The sequence below is a fragment of the Borostomias antarcticus genome, assembly GCF_949987555.1.
Source record: "Borostomias antarcticus genome assembly, chromosome: 6".
NCBI classification, from domain to species: domain Eukaryota; kingdom Metazoa; phylum Chordata; class Actinopteri; order Stomiiformes; family Stomiidae; genus Borostomias; species Borostomias antarcticus.
The window spans coordinates 30736450-30755449 of NC_140239.1; the positions used below are offsets into that span (position 1 = coordinate 30736450).

The 19000-nt window shown below is 44.7% G+C and overlaps 1 long non-coding RNA gene across 1 annotated transcript in view; it reads right to left on the reverse strand.

The window, feature by feature from the left end:
• LOC311310285 overlaps positions 1-19000 on the reverse strand; it is a 57656-nt gene that overhangs the window by 7295 nt on the left and 31361 nt on the right. The gene's annotated exons all lie outside the window — the stretch shown is intronic.

Genomic DNA, 19000 nt, shown 5'->3' on the forward strand with positions numbered 1-19000 from the left:
GTGCATTTCCCAACATGATCATTTTTTTCATATCACCAGGACAACAGACTTGTACTGTACATGTGAATCTCTGATGCTGCTGGTTTATAGCTGCCCTTCGGTAAAGGCCAATACTTCAGTGCCCTCACAACGACTTCATGGAGGACAAAACAATTTTAATCAATATTAAAAGCGGTAAAAAGGGGTAAGCCTTGTAATCTTGTGAGTGGATGACGTCGCGGGCATCAACCTCTTTGGGACCTTAATCTCTGTAGGTGTCGAAGTAGAACTGAGTGGTTTTAGGCATCTAAATCCTAATCCATCTCCGCAAAACACACGCACACACACACGCACGCACGCACAGACACACACACACGGTCCTGAATTCTGTGTACGCCTGCCAATACTGCAGCACACACACACAGTGTGGGACATAAAAACATGACTTATAGGGTACTTTGGGACAATGGAACATGGTCCGGTATATAAATAATTCACTGTGGGTTCTCAAGGTCGTTCTGTTTGAAAAGGTCAAACCAGTTGAGGCACAGTGCTGTATGCCTTGCTGATCAGGGTGGTCTCACGAGGCTACAGGGCTGTAGCTAATGTCAAAACGAACACACACGCACGCGCACATACTCACACACACACACACGCACGCACACACACACACACACACACACACACATTCTGATCAGGGTGGTCTCACGAGGCTACAGGGCTGTAGCTAATGTCAAAACGAACACACACACACACGCACGCGCACACACACACTCACACACACACGCACGCGCGCGCACACACACACACACACATTCTGATCAGGATGGTCTCACGAGGCTACAGGGCTGTAGCTAATGTCAAAACGAACACACGCACGCGCACACACACACTCACACACACACACGCACGCGCACACACACACACACACACATTCTGATCAGGATGGTCTCACGAGGCTACAGTGCTGTAGCTAATGTCAAAATGAACGCACACGCACACACACACACACACACACACACACGAGTCGTTTAGACTGCAATTACTAATGTGCTCGCTTATTCCAAGCCCGGAAGTAAACAATGTCCTGAATCATTCAATCACCCTGAGGTCACTTTTGACCAAAACAATTCAATCAAGAGACAAACTTAATTAACATTACCCCCGATCAAACTCAAGCCCTTGCAAATCCATTGGGCCATAGTTCTCACTAATAGGACAATGTTGTCCAATTTGGAAAATTGGGCCATTACAGAATTGTGTCTAAAAACAAGATTTTATCAAAAGACGGTAATATAACTACTGTACACTTTAGAGTATTTCAATATGCTTTCTCGCACAACTTTTAGATTAAGACTGAATGCCTGAGTGGTCTCTGGAGATTTATCGTCATTCCCCAAACATGGCGAGGCATCCATTCCAATCTGGTGGTAAAAATAGATGTTTGCTTCTTTGTCTCGTTCAAACTGCCTCCATTTCTTTCCAAACCAGACACATTTTATTTGACCACAAGCTCCTCAAACAGACATCTTACTGTCAGTAAGAATAAAAGTAGTTTGTTTTAGGTTTGTGTGTCGAATACCTGGAAACAGAGAAAGGCAACTGACATGTCTCACATGGTAGCGATACAATAAGAACAATACTCAAGCTGAGTGAACTATAAATACTTCATGTGGATGTGTGCATGTATGTATATACGAGTATTATAATACATCTATACAGACAGTATGTATGTATATATTCTATATTATATGCATACTGTATATATTCCTTGTTCTATTATGTATATTAGCTACTTTAAAATACTGCTGTTGGTTTATAAAGCACTGAATGGTCTAGGGCCAAAATATATTTCTGATCTGCTGCTACATTATGAACCATCCAGACCTCTCAGGTCATCTGGCACAGGTCTGCTTTCTGTCCCCAGAGTTAAAACAAAACATGGAGAAGCAGCGTTCAGTTTTTATGCTCCACATATCTGGAACAAACTTCCAGAAAACTGCAGGTCTGCTGCAACTCTTGGTTCTTTTAAATCAAGACTGAAGACTTTTCTTTTTGCCACTGCTTTCTAAGAGGAGTTATGTTTATCAGTATACTGCACTGTAACTTTTATTCCTGTATTCTATTTGTCCTGCTTTTTGTTTTAAATGTCTATAATATCTTGCTTTTTGTTTTAATGCTTTTAATGTCTCATGTAAAGCACCTTGAATTGCCCTGTGGCTGAAATATAAGTGCTATATAAATAAACTTGCCTTGCCTATGTACTGTATATTCTTTATCCCAACCTATGCTGTAGTTTCTCATTGCTGAAATGCCCAAATTTCCCCCCGCAGGGAGTAAAGCATCCATCCCTCCCTCCCTCCCTCTTTCTCTCCCTCCCTCCCTCCCTCCATCCGTCAATGTTTTTCCCCTACTAGGTTTGGCTGGGGCATGAAAATGATTGTCAAGTTAAAACGCACACAGCAAGCATTCATATCATACACAACTAGTCTGCAGATCAACTTCCGGGTGTGATTAATGTGTGATCAATGTTATTTCCCAGAGGGGATCTGATAGATATAGATGGATAACTATGAATTTTAATAACCCCCCCCACCCCACCCTGGATATTTGGCTTTTCAGCAGTGGAAAATTAAAGCAAAAGGTTGGAAATGCAGAATAGCGAATAGATCTGATAGGATAGGATAGGATCTGATAGGATCTGATCCTCCTGAGGAAGAACAGTCTGCTCTGTCCTTTCCTGTAGACGGCCTGTGTTGTCCACCCAGTCCACCCTGTTGTTCAGGTGCACCATCTCTTTCCTTTGAAGAGGCCTCTTTACGATGTAACAATGCATCAAATAAACAGGGTCTCCCTCTTAAACCAGCTGAGCAGAACAGCGATGCGCTGATGACAAACAGGCTAGCGAGTCACTTTCATCTCATCAAGCGACATTACTGCATTCATCATCTACGGATAAATCTCTGCCTCCACCAATGCATTCCCTCCCCCTGAGTGGATGCAATTTAAATTGGTTTCTCAACAGTACATAACATTCCGGCCGGTCAGAAAACATTGGTAAATGTTATGTCACAGGGATGATTATGGATATGTTCTCCTGTTCTGGAAGGACATCACGCCCCTCAGTGTCACTGTCAAATGAAAACCTTACTTGCTTTCATTTAGGGACCGGCACATATAATGTTCACGTCTGTGGTTCAGTTGAGGGAGTGACCAGATTTACACAGTAGCCTCCATCTTTTCTACTGATGAAAACAAGACAAAAATAACTCAGCAGTACTTGTATACATTTACTGTAGCAGAACCATTTAAATGATGCCCATGTGGCCTTGTCTTCTCTAGGAAAACTAGAAGTGTTCATTTTGCAAATCTTGATTGTTTTTATACGTTTGAGACCAAGGACCACAATGGAAACAAGTCTATGGCCCAGTCCCAATGTCCACCCTTGCAGACTCACAGACTTAAGGGCGCGCTCCCGCAAAGTCCGCGAGGGCTTAGGGGTGTCCCAATGTCAAATCAGCAAGTGCGCGAGGGCTCTCTGGCAGACATTTTGAGCCCTTTATGGCCCCTTACCTTAAGTCTGCACTTCTGCAGACTTCGCCTAAGGGAATTACCCACAGTTCATATCGTTGTGACTTGAAACACGGGGTTACCTGAAGAACAGCCAATAAACAAGCACGGACAGATCAACCAACCCTAACGTTCATGTTACAAAACAAAATATGTTTTCATTTTTTCAGCTGGACTTGCTTATCTGCACAAGTAGCCTTATAATTATTTTGGTTTCATTATTTTTAAGTATGGGTTATTAACCCCATGGGTTTGTATAATGTGATGTGTAAAAATATGTAGGCTATGGTTATAAATTACATCGATTTCTGTTGCTCTAAATCATATGATTTCCCAGTTAAAAGCAGTATGACATTAATCACCCATTTCGGTGCAGTGTTCTTTGAATTGAGATTTCCAACATGAATATGGAAAGAGTTGTGAGGTGCAGGAATGTGTATACATAATATATTATCATTCTTAAGTAAATACTTTTGGATTCATCACAAACAAGAATCACAGGCAGTAATGTAGTTCGCATATGACCACAAAATGAAATGATTTCAACAAGTTGAACAGACATGTTTTGAGGGTAACACAGAGTTCGGATAAAGGGGATTTGACTCAGCCCAAAATTAATTTACATGAAGGCCTACAAGAAAAACATGTAAAATTGAAAATTTGATAAAAAGCCCCACACCCACAATAGTAAGAAATGTGTTTTCACGTCAGTGTAATGTGATGTCGCAAGTGCTGTCCCATTCCTTTTTATACCAATTCGAGCCCTTGCAGCCTCTCACACTCGGCCACTTTACCAGGTGACGTCAATAAGTCTGTGAGGGCTCAGGGCTTGAGGGTTTAGGGGGGACATTGGGACTGGGCCTGGGACTCTTGTGTTTTATCCTTGACGTTTCTTTGAGATGCATGTCTGTCTTTTTTTACTCCATGTATTTTAATCAAATGTCAAATAAATCAAATCAAATCATCTTATGCAACGATTTATCAAGTCAACATGCCCAAGATGTTCATGGTAGCTGATAAGGATGCTGAGAACGTTTCCCAGCGGTTACATAACAGATGTCCTAAGCAAACGCTAGCTCTGTTGCTGCTTTCTTTCCAAGTTCTAGACTAAAAAACCCTACAGCAATAAACCAGAAACCAATTAGCTTGATGCAATTTTCATTCTGCTTGTGACAATTCTCTACTGACAAGAACGTGCGCGAGGCCCGTCTCCTTGGTAGCCGTGGGTGTTGTGCATCGATGGCGCGGCTCCGCCTCAGCTGTGCATGTGTAATATTTTGTAATGCTCAAACACCGTACTGGTGTTAACAAAAATGTATTTATTCACCAATTACAGCAAAGCCAGTCATTCGCTAAACAATCCTGAGTAGAAAACAAACAAACAAAATGCAAATATCAACATTTTAAGTGCAACACATTAATAAACATGCACAAAAACAAAATGGCGGCTGTATGAACTAGCCGTCTAGATAGAAAATGGGAGATGTAGTCTAGGAGGAATTGGAATGTCCTGTGTGCAACGCTGTCCCCTCTGCTTCAGAGTAGTCCGGCAAGGTCACCCTCTCGTCGCCAGCGGTCGTTTCTCTTCTTCCAGCGAAGGTAATCTCTCCTCTCCGCGTCCGACGTGCTTTCGCTCGGGTCCGTGACACCCCCCGTGGCCCCCTGGGATGGAACGAGGGGAAACAAATGCGACAAAACTCGGCTTGTCCCAGAACATCCCAAATCCATTGAGGTGGAGACTCGGTGAGCGATGTGCTCATTACAACGAGCAGAGAGAAGACGGCATGGATTCTTTCTTGGAAGGGTGAGAGAGATCTCAGATAAGAGCAGAAGGGAGAGGGGGATGACATGTCAGGAGCGGTGGAGGGAGGGTGTGTACCGGGGGCGCCGTCTGCCCCCTCGGACACTGACGAGGTTTTTCATTAGTGCTCAGGGAGAGGGGCAGGGGGTAGGTGGGGGGGGGGGGGGGGGGGGGGTTCTGAGGGGACATTCGACCGATGTCTGCCCACTCAGAGAGGCCTGGATAAACCCCCCTAGCAATTAGCACTTTCAATTCCCCTCTCCGTCTGGGGCTTGGAGAGAGAGAGAGAGTGTGTGTGTGTGTGTGTGTGAGAGAGAGAGAGAAACAGGGAGGAGAATTTGCTAAACCTACAGAATTAGAGACAGACTAATATGGTAGCATTTGTATGAGCGTGTTCACTTGCCATTAAATGATGCCTTCATGAGTCAATCTGTGAGTGGGTGAGTGTCTGAGCAAGCGGACCTAGCAACAAAGCAAACGGACCTAGCAACAAAGCATAGCTACTGTAACAACAACAAAAAAGTTAGAATCAGTGTTTCAAGTACTGGATATATTTGAGTGCACATACACATCAAGCTCCCGTTGCAGGTGGAAATGCTAGCTCATCTGGTTTAAAAAGATATAAAGTATTACCCAGTTCTGCTAGTGACCATGCTCTGCAATGCATCTGAGAAGTACTCATGCCTTCACTTTTACTACCTTTTATGTTACAGGCTTATTCCAAAATGGATTAAATTATTTTTTTCTCAAAATTCAACACACAATACCCCATAATGATAATGCAATTTTTTGCTAATTTATTAAAAATAAAACTCAAATATCACATATGTATCCACACAATTTACTCAACACTTTGTTGACACACCTTTGGCAGCAATTACAGCCTCAAGTCTTCGTGAGTATGATGCTACAAACTTGGCACAACTATTTTTGGGAAGTTCCTCCCATTCTTCTCTGCAGATCGTCTCCAGCTCCATCAGGTTGGATGGGGAGCGTCGGTGCACGGCCATTTTCAGATCTCTCCGGAGATCGGGTTCAAATCTGGGCTCTGGCTGGGCCACTCGAGGACATTCACACACTTGTCCTGAAGCCAGTCACTTGTTATCGTGGCTGTGTGCTTGGGGTCGTTGTCCTGTTGGAAGGTGAACTTTCGCCCCAGTCTGAGTTCCAGAGCGCTCTGGAGCAGGTTTTCATAAAGGAGATCTCTGTGCATCGCTGCATTCATCTTTCTCTCGATCCTGACTAGTCTCCCAGTTCCTGCTGCTGAAAAACATCCCCACATCATGATGCTGCCACCGCCATGCTTCACTGTAGGGATGGTATTAGCCCAGTGATGATACCTCCATGCTTCACTGTAGGGATGGTATTAGCCCAGTGATGATACCACCATGCTTCACTGTAGGGATGGTATTAGCCTGTGATGATACCACCATGCTTCACTGTAGGGATGGTATTAGCCTGTGATTATACCTCCATGCTTCACTGTAGGGATGGTATAGTCAGGTGATGATACCACCATGCTTCACTGTAGGGATGGTATAGTCAGGTGATGATACCGCCATGCTTCACTGTAGGGATGGTATTAGCCCGGTGATGATACCTCCATGCTTCACTGTAGGGATGGTATTAGCCTGTGATGATACCACCATGCTTCACTGTAGGGATGGTATCAGCCCGGTGATGAGCGTAGCCTGGTTTCCTCCAGATATGATGCTTGGCATTCAGGCCAAAGAGTTTAATCTTGGTTTCATCAGACCAGATTTTTGTTTCTCACGGTCAGAGTCCTTTAGGTGCCTTTTGGCAAACTCAAAGCGGGCTGTCATGTGTCTTTTACTAAGGAGTGGCTTCCGTCTGGCCCCTCTACCATAAAGGCCTGATTGGTGCTGCAGAGATGGTGGTCCTTCTGGAAGGTTCTCCCATCTCCACAGAGGAACGCTGGAGCTCTGTCAGAGTGACAATCGGGTAATTGGTCAGCTCCCTGACCATGCTGCAGATTTTTTTTGTACCCTTCCCCAGATCTGTGCCTCGAGACAATCCTGATCGACAGACAATTCGTTTGACTTCATGGCTTGGTTTGTGCTCTGACATGCAGTCAACTGTGGGACCTTTTACAGACAGGTGTGAGCCTTTCAAAATCATGTCCAATCAATAGAATTCACCACAGGTGGACTTCAATCAAGTTGTAGAAACATCTCAAGGATGATGAGTGGAAACAGGATGCACCTGAGCTCAATTTTGAATGTCATCGCAAAGGGAGTGAATACTTATGTAGTGTTTTTTATTTTTAATACATTTGCAAAAAAATCAAAATAAATACTTGTTTTACTTTGTCATTATGGGGTACTATGTGTAGGATTTTGAGGGAAATAAATTAACTAAATCCATTTTGGAATAAGCCTGTAACATTACAAAATGCGGAAAAAGGTGAAGGGATATGAATATTTTCCGGATGCCCTGTAGCCAACATGCACAGTAGTACACATCACTTTCTCCAGCGTCACCCACAGAATGTTGACTATATGGTCTGACAGCAGGGGCGGACTGGCCATCGGGAGCACCGGGAATTTTCCCGGTGGCCTGGCCCGCGGTGAATGGCCTGCCCCCCCCCCCCCCGGTCAACAAAACGAAACTGAAGGTGTTCCATCACACCTGACTGGGGCTACATTTCCCGGCATGAAATATTCACCCAGTCCGGCCCTGTCTGACAGGATTTACAACCTCAATGACGACAACTGGATGGATGGTGACGACATGGACGCTAGAAGGACACAAGGGGCATTTGCATTGCCTTTGAATGTGAGTGTGTGTCGCCCCCCCCACACACACACACACACACACACCCCCTCCACCCCCAAGCCTAAGTGGCCATTGATCCAGGCATTGAATGCATCTCCAGGGACAGCCTAGGGATGCTAAATGTGGTGCTGGGTTGTAAAGAGCGATGTGATGCGGTCCTCTCACACACATTCAAACGTCTGTTTAACCCGGACCTATGACACGCGTGGGACAGGGAACGCTGCAATAACATTGAGAGAGTTCACGCAGGCTGGGTTTTACTGCAGGTCAATGTGATGGATGGATTCAATCATCCAATCATGGGTTCCCAAACTCCATCAATGTGGGCCTCCCTTCTGAAAACAGTGACACACCCGCGCCCCCCCAACCCCAAGTCCATTTTGCAAGGCAGCGTTAGCTAGCCCAAAATGATACAAAGCTAAGTTAGCTCGGTGGCACCTGCTGCTAGTTAACGTTATGACGTTTTCACACAATACATTCATGCCTGCGGGGGGAGGCTCTCTCTGCACTATCCACACATTTAATATACATCTCTCCCATTATTTATTTCTTTCTTTCTTCTGACCTTTAAAATCACGTTTCATTCCTAAAAACCATAGACATTTAAAAAACAAAAACCATGTTTTAACTTTTTTTTCTTTTTCTAAACCATCCCTCCACGCCTCCCCTGAATTTCTTTGGGGACACAGTCCTGGTCCATTCTGAGGACATGTCTGCACCGTTTAATTTCCAGCACCACATTGCGACAGTTTGTGTTTTCAGGGTCCTTCAGGGGCCGACAGTTTGTGTTTGAGGTCCTCATTGGAAATCTTTTCCAGCCAGAACAGGTCCTCTGGAGAGATCCATTGTGGAATGTATTGATCTTCATGTCACTCTCAACAACTCGCCAGCTTTCTGAGTGGTACAGCAGAACGGTCTGAACCCCTCCCCCGTGTTGCTACCTCGTCATGGTGGGAAGGCTTGTGTGCCTCCGTGACCATGAAGGCTGTAGGCTATAGGCTACTGGTGGGTGGTCACGCCTCAGCAGGGTCAAACACGCCTCGGCGGGGTCAAACACGCCTCGGCGGGGTCAAACACGCCTCGGCGGGGTCAAACCATTCGGCGGGGTCAAACACGCCTCGGCGGGGTCAAACACGCCACAGCAGGGTCAAACACGCCTCAACGGGGTCAAACACGCCTCAGAAGGGTCAAACACGCCTCAAACACGCCTCAGCAGGGTCAAACACGCCTCAGCGGGGTCAAACACGCCTCAGCGGGGTCAAACACGCCTCGGCGGGGTCAAACATGCCTCAGCGGGGTCAAACACGCCTCATCAAGGTCAAACACGCCTCGGCGGGGTCAAACACGCCTCGGCTGGGTCAAACACGCCTCAGCGGGGTCAAATACGCCTCAGCGGGGTCAAACACGCCTCAGCGGGGTCAAACACGCCTCAGCGGGGTCAAACACGCCTCAGCGGGGTCAAACACGGGTCAAACACACCTCAGCGGGGTCAAACACGCCGGGCAGTTTTCAGGGTAGAGGCCAGACGAGAAGCAACACCTGGTCCTCCAGATTGGGGGTGGGGCCAGTAACTCACTCTCCCCCCCGGAAAAAGACAACTCGTTACGGAAACTACAACAAATGCTACAGTTGCCACGGGCCCTGTAGTAGACCCCAGCCAAATCTCTGGCTGTATGACCGCTCCCAGTGGGGGCAATGAGACCTAATTGGTCCTCTCCAGAGCTGCCATTACTTGGCTGTCCAGAGAGGGAAACAGCGAGAAGACAGGCCCACTCATGATGACGAAAGCGGGAGAAAGAGAGGATTGTTTCTGCCGTCTCTCCCTGGAGGGAAAGATAATGAAACAGGAACACTGGAATATAAATGCTCATTTGGCGTCGAGGAGGCTCCATGTGAGAAGCGTCTCGATCTGTTTCCTGTCAACTCTGCTTTGTTAAATAAAAGGTGATATGAATCATAATAAACTTTAATAACTGAATATCTACTATGGGCTGTTAATGACAATATACCACTGAATAGGGAAATAATGATAATCCATAACATCTCCCTGGTCCAATACCATCATGAGCCAGTATGAAATGAGTGAACAGAAAGCATAACAGCGCACTCGTGTGGACAAAAGAAGAATCACACCCCTTTGCTTACTCTCAACACTCATCTTGACGATGGACTCGTAGACCTACATAAACTAGCAAAAACTACTCAAGAGATATAGAAATTGTAATAACAATAACAGCTTGATTTTGTTATTTTATACTTTGGGTGCAGCCGTTTAGCTGGATGGCAAGCTGAGGGGTTTAGCCTGATCAGCACACACTACCAGCGAGTCTTACAAACAACACACTATGTGACATACAATCTTAAATAATGTTTTCCAAAGACTTTGACATGCTGCCCTGTGACAGTTCAGGCTTCTGCTTCAAAAACCTTAACCCACACCTACACAGCTCGTTGCCAAATACCGGTAAAATAACACCCAAACCCTGTCCCACACTGGCCCAACCACACTCCCCTACCATCTGATGTGGTGTAACCATACACACTGCGTAGGATATAGGCACTTCTATAACAGCAAGCGTGATATAGGCCGTGACATGCCTCCATATTGCTCTCGTTGCCGTTGGCAGGGTCGGGATCTCACGTGCGTCACCCGGCTGCCTGCTTGGTCTTCCCAGGCATTCCATGGCGGTTTAGAGAAACCACAACGTGTTCGCTGCTCCAGAAGGAACAGCTGTTAGCGTAACGTGATATCCTCACATATCACACACACTTCCCTTATTTGATTGAAAACGGTCTACTCTTAACGGCTGTTGTGATTTGGAAGTCATATATCTATATCTGTGAGAAAGTATTAAACGCTAAAACGCAAGAGCTGGTTTTAGTGTCAAAAGGGAACTTGTGTTTTTCAATTTCCCCCTCAGTCTGGGGCTTGGAGTGTGTTGAGTGAGTGGGTTATGCTTTTCAATATTGTTGCTGTTAGGTTAGTGCTGCAAAAACGGTTGCCTACGTTCTAATGAGCAACATGTAGGCCGACTCAAGCTAATAACACATTACCATAGCCCATTCACTGCAGATTGTAGTTTTTGAACAAGAAGTGGGCATATAGTAGATGAAGTGAGAACTAACTACAAACAGTGCTCAGAGCACAGACCTCTGACCCTGAATGCATTTTGTGGCTCTGTGTGCAGCAAAACTGAATGGGTTGTAAATGGGCCCATGCTTCACCTCTCCACGGAGTTTCATGGGGGCTTGTGTAATCCTATTCCAAAAAATGAATGGGGGTGAATGGCCAGCCCGGCCGTGTTTGGGCAGCTTGTGGACCCGCAGAGATTCGGATTCACTACAGAATTTAATGGGTCGTTAGTTGACCCATGCTACACCCCTCCACCGAGTTTCATGAAAATCAGTCTGGTAGTTTTAGGTGTAAACCTGGTCTAAAAAATGAATGGAGGTGAATAGCCGGACGTGTTTGGGAGGCTCGTGGACCCGCTCCATGATTCGGATCCGCTCCAAAATTGAATGAGCTCTAAGTTGGCCCCTGCTACACCCCTCCACCGAGTTTCATGAAAATCAGTTAGGTAGTTTTTGCGTAATCCTGCTAAAAATGGCAAGGCAATGGTGGCTGCATAAAAGTTTCACACTGCATTCATCACAATCTGTGTCCGGATGCATTTTCAGAACTAGCAAATCTACAGTTGGGAGCCTCTAGAAATGATCCAACCCACAGCATTTCACCATCGCGGTATTTCACAAGGGAATCATGTTGAAATCTCATGGGATTTCAGACGGGCGTTATTTCATTTTAGTGATGCAGCACCAGCAGGTGGCGTCTTTGAGCAGATTTAGCCGGCTGGGCTCACAGTGTATTTCTCCTATAGTCTATGAATGAAGACAAGTCTGATCATTGCATCATTCAATTTCACATCCTTTAATTTAAATGCTCTGTTGTAAAGCACTTTGAGTTGAATTTATCTGTATAACGTTTTGTTATTATTACCTTGTTTTCAAACACATTTTTTTCTCCATCTGGATGTAATTTAATTATTCTGCACATATCCATCTACACGTATCTCTCAGTAACTGACGTCAGGTCAAGATGTGATGTCTGTTAAGTCATATGCACAAAATAACTGTATTGCTAACAATGACTAACAATAGCCAACTTGCCTACAACTACAAAGATTGGGCGAAAGTGAGAGTTTTTTCCAAGTGTGCTGTGTTCATTCTTTGTTTTCGCATGCCACTGGTATAATATAAGTAGTATAAGTCCATTTCCCACTTTAGTAGTTCACACACGTACCTCGTAATTGTTGTTGATCGTACAGGTGATGAGCTGCTCCTGTACTGTGACATCACACACCTCCCCCAGCCTATCCTGAAGCCTCAACAGCCTGGAAGGTCTTCGGCCATCTTTGGACTTGGTCAAAACAGTCCTTTTAGCATTCTTTGTTCAATGAAATAGGGCAGTGATTAGCATTAGCATTAAATTAGCAATTTTATCAGAAACTACTTTCTCTATAACTTTGTGTCCTTAGTAGTCAGCTAAGTAATTGCAGGATTTTTTTTTACATTAGTCATTTAGCAGACACTTTTATCCAAAGCAACTTAGATTAGAATTTGACCATATTACCAAAATTGATTGTATGTTGTCTTTCACTCCTACTAAATGTCCAAACATGTGAACCAGAATGTGAGCTCGCGAGAACTGGATGGTCGTACCAGGCTACAGAGGAATAGCTACTTCGAGAGGTCAGACCGTTAAACTCACCTGGGGGACTTCTTGGTTGGCGATGGTGATAGTAATATTTTCCAATCGGTTTGACTTGGTTTTTATGCAGGGCTGAGGAATAACCTTTGACCTCAGCCGTTGAGGAGCCCCCTTCTTCAGGCTGGGTGAGGCCGTTGGGACCAGTTTAACGCTGTGACGAGGCAGCGTGGCACCCCTCTGCTCCGCGCACCTCCTGTCCTCCTCCACCCTCTGAGAGGAAGAGACAGAGGGTCTGTCCCAATTCAAGGGTTGCATCCTAGCTAGGCCGGATTTGAAGGCTGCTACGTCACAGCGGGGCGACAAGTGATGTCCCAATTCATTCAGCCTACGAAGAGTCCTCCGAATGCAGCCCACAAATGCGGCCTACTTTTGACGAATTTGAAGAACACAACTGATGGCTCCTTCGCGGCCTCCCTCCCAGAATGCATTTCGGTCCGGGTGAATTCCTGTTCCAGCCGCCATTGCTCGGATTTTAAAACGTTTTTAAACCTCTTTGATGTTAATATTATTACTTTTTAATAAAATTTCATGCCTGATAGTACCACCGTAGAATCCCAATATGTGGAAACTTTATCCAAATTACGCCTGTATCTACGAGTTTAGATAGACGATTTAGATAGGCATTTTGGTGTTTCCATAACAACCTGCCGTCAGCATTGGGGATCCAATGCTTGGCACGCGCTTGGGGTTGCCTAGGCAACACAATGATGAGTTGGGAATCCTCCGTAGGCTAGACCGTCCCATTTCACAAAACGTTTACATCCGGCCTACCTGGCCTGAAGGACGCAACCTGCGTAGGCCGAGACCTAGGTAGGATGCAACCCTTGAATTGGGACCAGAGAATACCTGCCTTGACACGGACAAGTTAGCCGAGGGTGGATTTACCCCGACTTCCAACTAACGACTAACTTGACCTTTTCTCTTTTTGAAAACATGTTTTTGGAGGAAAGCTCCAAAAGTAAAGTATGGAGAGAGGAAATGGGAGAGCAGTGCTGGTACTGATATAGTCTCTGAACACACAGCCAGTCTCTGGGAGAACATAACTAGGACTGACAGTCTCTGGGAAAACATAACTAATACTGACAGTCCCTGGACACATCAGCTGACCATATGCCTGTATCCAATCAGTGTCAAAAACATGACTCATCCCATTCATTCTTAACCAATCAACATGACCCCTGCTATCTTGGTTGCTGTGAGCATAAAAGTTTAGACAGCATCTTCCCATTGATATCAATGTCAAAAAGGCAGTGTCAGGATTTTTCCTGCATAGAGGATTTTTTGGCGCCCCCCCAAAGAGATTTTAGCCAGAGCCAAAGGAAAATCGCCAGTGCCAAAATGTTAAAAGTTGAGAATAAAAATAGAAATTCAAATCCTGTCCAAATGTAGCTTGTTTCAAGTGCAGCCCACCCCTCTTTCTTGCATTGTCCATGGTTTGGACCACTAGTAATCGAGATCATTAATAGACAGGTTATCAGTATCTTAAACATTTTGTCTTCATATCCATTTTGTGTCATGTCAGGAGATTTCCCCGATTGTGAAAAGTGAGCTCAGTCAGAACGACAGCTAAGAATATAGGTCTATATATTCTGGTAGGATACTCGGCATAAAACAGGATGTTTTCACACAAAATTGCACCATCACCCACCAAAGACCCATTCTGAGCCAGGAAAACCCCCGAGTGTGGTCAGAAAAAAAAGCACTGCTACTGAGTGAGAGCAGCCTTAGGTGGCTGTGTTACTGGTCGGGGTTAGGGGCGTGGCCTAAACTCCGGGCCCAAAGGTCAGAGGTCACAGACGCTCACCTGGAACCGTTGCAGCCATTCGATGTTCTTCCTCCTGATCTCCTCAATCCTACTTTCTAAGCTCTGTGTTTCTTGAGCTGGAGGGGTCAGTTGGACCGCAACGCACTAGAAAGAGATTTAAACACCGGTCAGACAAGATAAAGCTGAATTCCCGCAAAGTGCAAACATACATTCGCTAACAATGTGTAGTAAATGGTAAATGGGCTGCACTTATATAGCGCTTTTCCACCTTAGCGGCACTCAAAGCGCTTTACAATGGCCTCTCATTCACCCATTCACACACACATTCACACACCAATGGCGGTAGCTGCCATGCAAGGTGCTAACCTGCTCATTGGGAGCAATTTAGGGTTAGGTGTCTTGCTCAAGGACACTTCGACATGTGGACAGTCGGAGCTGGGATTTGAACCACCGACCCTTCGATCATTGAACGACCCACTCTACCAACTGAGCTACAGCCGCCCCTAGTGAAAAACTCAAGTCCCATTTCCTTGTGAAAATACAATGGACTGTATTCTCTCCGATGCCCAGAGGCACACAGTTGAGATCCAGACAGGGCAGATGTGACATGTTCAGTGGAGTGCTGTGCAATACAAGTCAATAACCCTAGCCTGGCTTTGCCAGTCATTTCACAGAAGTGTGGAAGGTCTGGAGCTGCAGAGTTTATTTTTGACTTAAAAATAAATTTAAAAAAAGATAAAAAAAAATAAATAATATTTTTTAAATAAAAAATAATATTTATCATTTTATTTTCTATAACATTTCTACTCGTCAGAGCAAGACCATAAAGTGATGTATCACATTGCTGTATCAAACCCGCCCTATATTAGATAAACGGTTGTGATTGGCACGATGTTCGGTGTGGATGAAGAATTGCTGCCTATCCTCACCACCTGTGGTCTGTCCGTGAGGAAGTCCAGGGTCCAGTTGCATAAGGAGCTGCTCAGGCCGACACCTCTCAGCTTCAGGACCAGGTTGTCAATGAATAGCATCCCGATTGTAGGTGTTTTTCTTGTCCAGGTGCTCCAGTGCGAAGCGTAGGGCCAGTGTGATGACATCATCCACAGACCTGTTGGCTCTGTAAGTGAACTGGTGTGGGTCTAGTGAGTCTGGTATGATGGCGTCGATGTGTTTCACCACTAGCTTCTCCATGCACTTCATGACCGCTGGAGTGAGTGCCGCTGGCTGGTAGTCAGTCAGGTTACCTTGGTTTTCTTGGGTACTGGAACTATCGCAGCCATCTTGAAGCACATGGGGACGACCTGCTGTGACAGTGAGGTGTTCAAGATGTCCGTGAAGACAGGAGTCAGCCGTGTGCCACATTTTGATGACTCGGGGTGGCATAACGTCAGGACCAGCAGCTTTGCGAGCGTTCACCTTCCTGAAGGTCTTGTGCATCCCAGCTTTAGATAGCTGTAGGACCGTGTGTTCAGGTTCCCTGTGGCCCTTGACTCGTGCGCTTGTGTTCAGAGCGCCAAACCTCGCATAGAGGGAAAGGTGTTGAGCTTGTCTGGGAGCTCGGTCAGCTGCGCAGATGTCAGCGGGGAGGGCTGAAAATGATTTGACGTCCTTCTCCAAGAGGTATCTACTGCGCTTGAGCTGTTGCCCGAATGATGAGCAGTCCTCCTCTCCATCTCCTACCTGCCTGAATGTATATTTTATGTCTCTTATTATTTGTATATTGCTTGTATTGTGTATTTTACATTGTATTATTACAGTATATTGTCTGTCTATTTCCTGTATTGCTTGAGACACCAACGGCAGGAACCAAATTCCTTGTGTGTGTTAAACTTGGCAAATAAATCTGATTTTGAAGAGTTGTGCTGATTAGAATCAGCTGGTTCAGTGCATCGGTTGAGCAAACACATGGTTAGATTTTTTTTACATTCTGAAGCCGGGTTTTACTCCCGACCTCAGTCAATAAGGATAAGTGTAAACCTTTAGTTGCCTTACCACAACGGGCGAGTCGTCTTCTATTTCAGAGTCCTCAGAGGAACGGTCAAAGATGAAGCTGCAGTCCATCTCGTGCATCACCACATCATCATCATCATTGTCTTGGGTCATAATGCATTTGCAGATCTTCATGTGACCTTTCTTTGACCCCAGCACACCTGCTGACCAATGGGTATAGCAAATCTCATGTTTTATTAATTAAAATGTTTGAATTGGATATAAGACCAAACGATGGAACGTCAGATAAAATTGAACATGTAAGCTTTTGAGTTGTTGCTACGGCACTACTTAACATAAAATAATAATTTTGATTAATCTGTGTTAACCTGGTAGTTTGTGGTAAAACCTTGATTGATGTCTGGTCAGGGCAAAATCTTGGTAAGTGCTGTGACATGTGGAATTTCATTTCTGCATAAGGGTACTAAACCAAAAACAGACTATTTAACCATCTGCAGAACTGTATTACAATGAAGTATTTAGTCTTAATTTGAATAGACATTTGTCGAATGCATTGCTTTTTCGTGAATAAGCATTAAGCACAGCACCGTTCCCATTCAAACACAAGGTGTTTGCTCAAAAATGTCAGCTAAATTGGGTGTTAATAGTTGCAATAAGATCACGATTTAATCGGTTATGCTGTAATAACGTTTTATTATATATTTATATATGTCCTTGTATTAAGTAACTTGTCACATTTTGCCTTGCACAGATACACAATAGGCCTACTCCACACAACCCCCATGTGTAATGTGAAGGCTAGGCTCCCACACAAGTCTAGTAATACCGGTCAAGGTTAACCATCAGAATCTAGGGATTTGATGCTCTGTATCGCCTGTGTATTTTCAATATTTCTCTAGTCATACAACACATGACTCCATAGTTCAGCCCTTCTAAGCTGATTACTATGTCCATGCTCAAATAAAAGAAAAAAAGAACAAAGCTACACTTTACAACAAAATTTCAAAACAGAAATATATTAGATCCGTGATAACTTGTCCACAGGTACACTGGTATTTTTGAAACCGGGGTTTTCAAAATCTCCATCCACATGAAAACGCAAAAACGCAGGCTGTCTGGCTCATTCTGGTAACCAGGCTGTAACACGCACATCAAACAGGCTGCTGTCACATTCACTTCCAGATCTCTGCTCCAATCCAACTTTGCCTTTTAGCCATTTATGAGCCAGGAGAAAACACAAGAGGAACAGCACTTTGGTAACCGAGAGCTGCAGAGCTGTGTGGTTGAGTCCACAGGATTATATGTTTTTTTAATATTTTGGACTTAAAAAACAGCCCAAAATATTATCAAAATATTCACCCTGGATGGAGTTGACAGAAGACCAAACCACGTAGAAAATGCCCTGTTTAGCGTGGACAGGGCCTATAACATCACTAGTGAGTAACCAGCTTGGTTGTAGCACTACTCCTAATTCTCCCAAAAAAGCTGTCCCAAATTCCCAAAGACTTAAGTGACTCACAGGCTCACTTGTGTAAGGAGGCTAGCTTGAGACCCTCGTGTGACTGGCTAGCTTGTTAGCCACTAGCTAACTAACCAATGCACTTGTCCGTAGCAACAACATCCACATTCTAGCCATCTATCATTACCTGCTGCTACTCTGTGAGCCATGTCGAGCTGAAAAATTGAGGTGCTTCTAGCTAGACAAGTTCAGACGAATTCACTTGTCTTGCAGACAAGTTCACGTTCACAGCGAGCTGAGCTTCAAATCAGCTTTTTCAAATTCAAATTAGCTTGAACCACGTGACCTGAAAGTAAAGGTGCGTTCGTTTATAACTGGGAGGTGCAAATTGCGACTTGCTACTAGGAATGATTAAATAAAACACCGCATGAACTCGCACTTCCTCGTCGCAAATTCGGATATGTTTCTCAGCCCCCAGTTGCTCGAATGCACTAGATATAACTAGGTAACTGTGATATAATGGTATATAGATATAACTAGGTAACTGTGATATAATGGTATATAGATATAACTAGGTAACTGTGATATAATGGTATATAGATATAACTAGGTAACTGTGATATAATGGTATATAGCTCGAATGCACACAGGTCGGAAGTAGGTATTTTGCCACTTGCGACTTATTGCCACCTCCGACCACAAACGAATGCACCATTAATCCCGAGGCTAGTCCTATCTATTCAGCATGCTCTGGACTATGCTACATTTCCCATTTTTTCGCTGATTTCGCCTGCTATATAGTACCTACTATATAGTAGGCGAAATACAGTATGCCCAGTTTTGATGTAGCATGCTGCATCTCGCCTACTATATAGCAGGTAGTATGCATTTCGGACACGGCCACAGTATTTT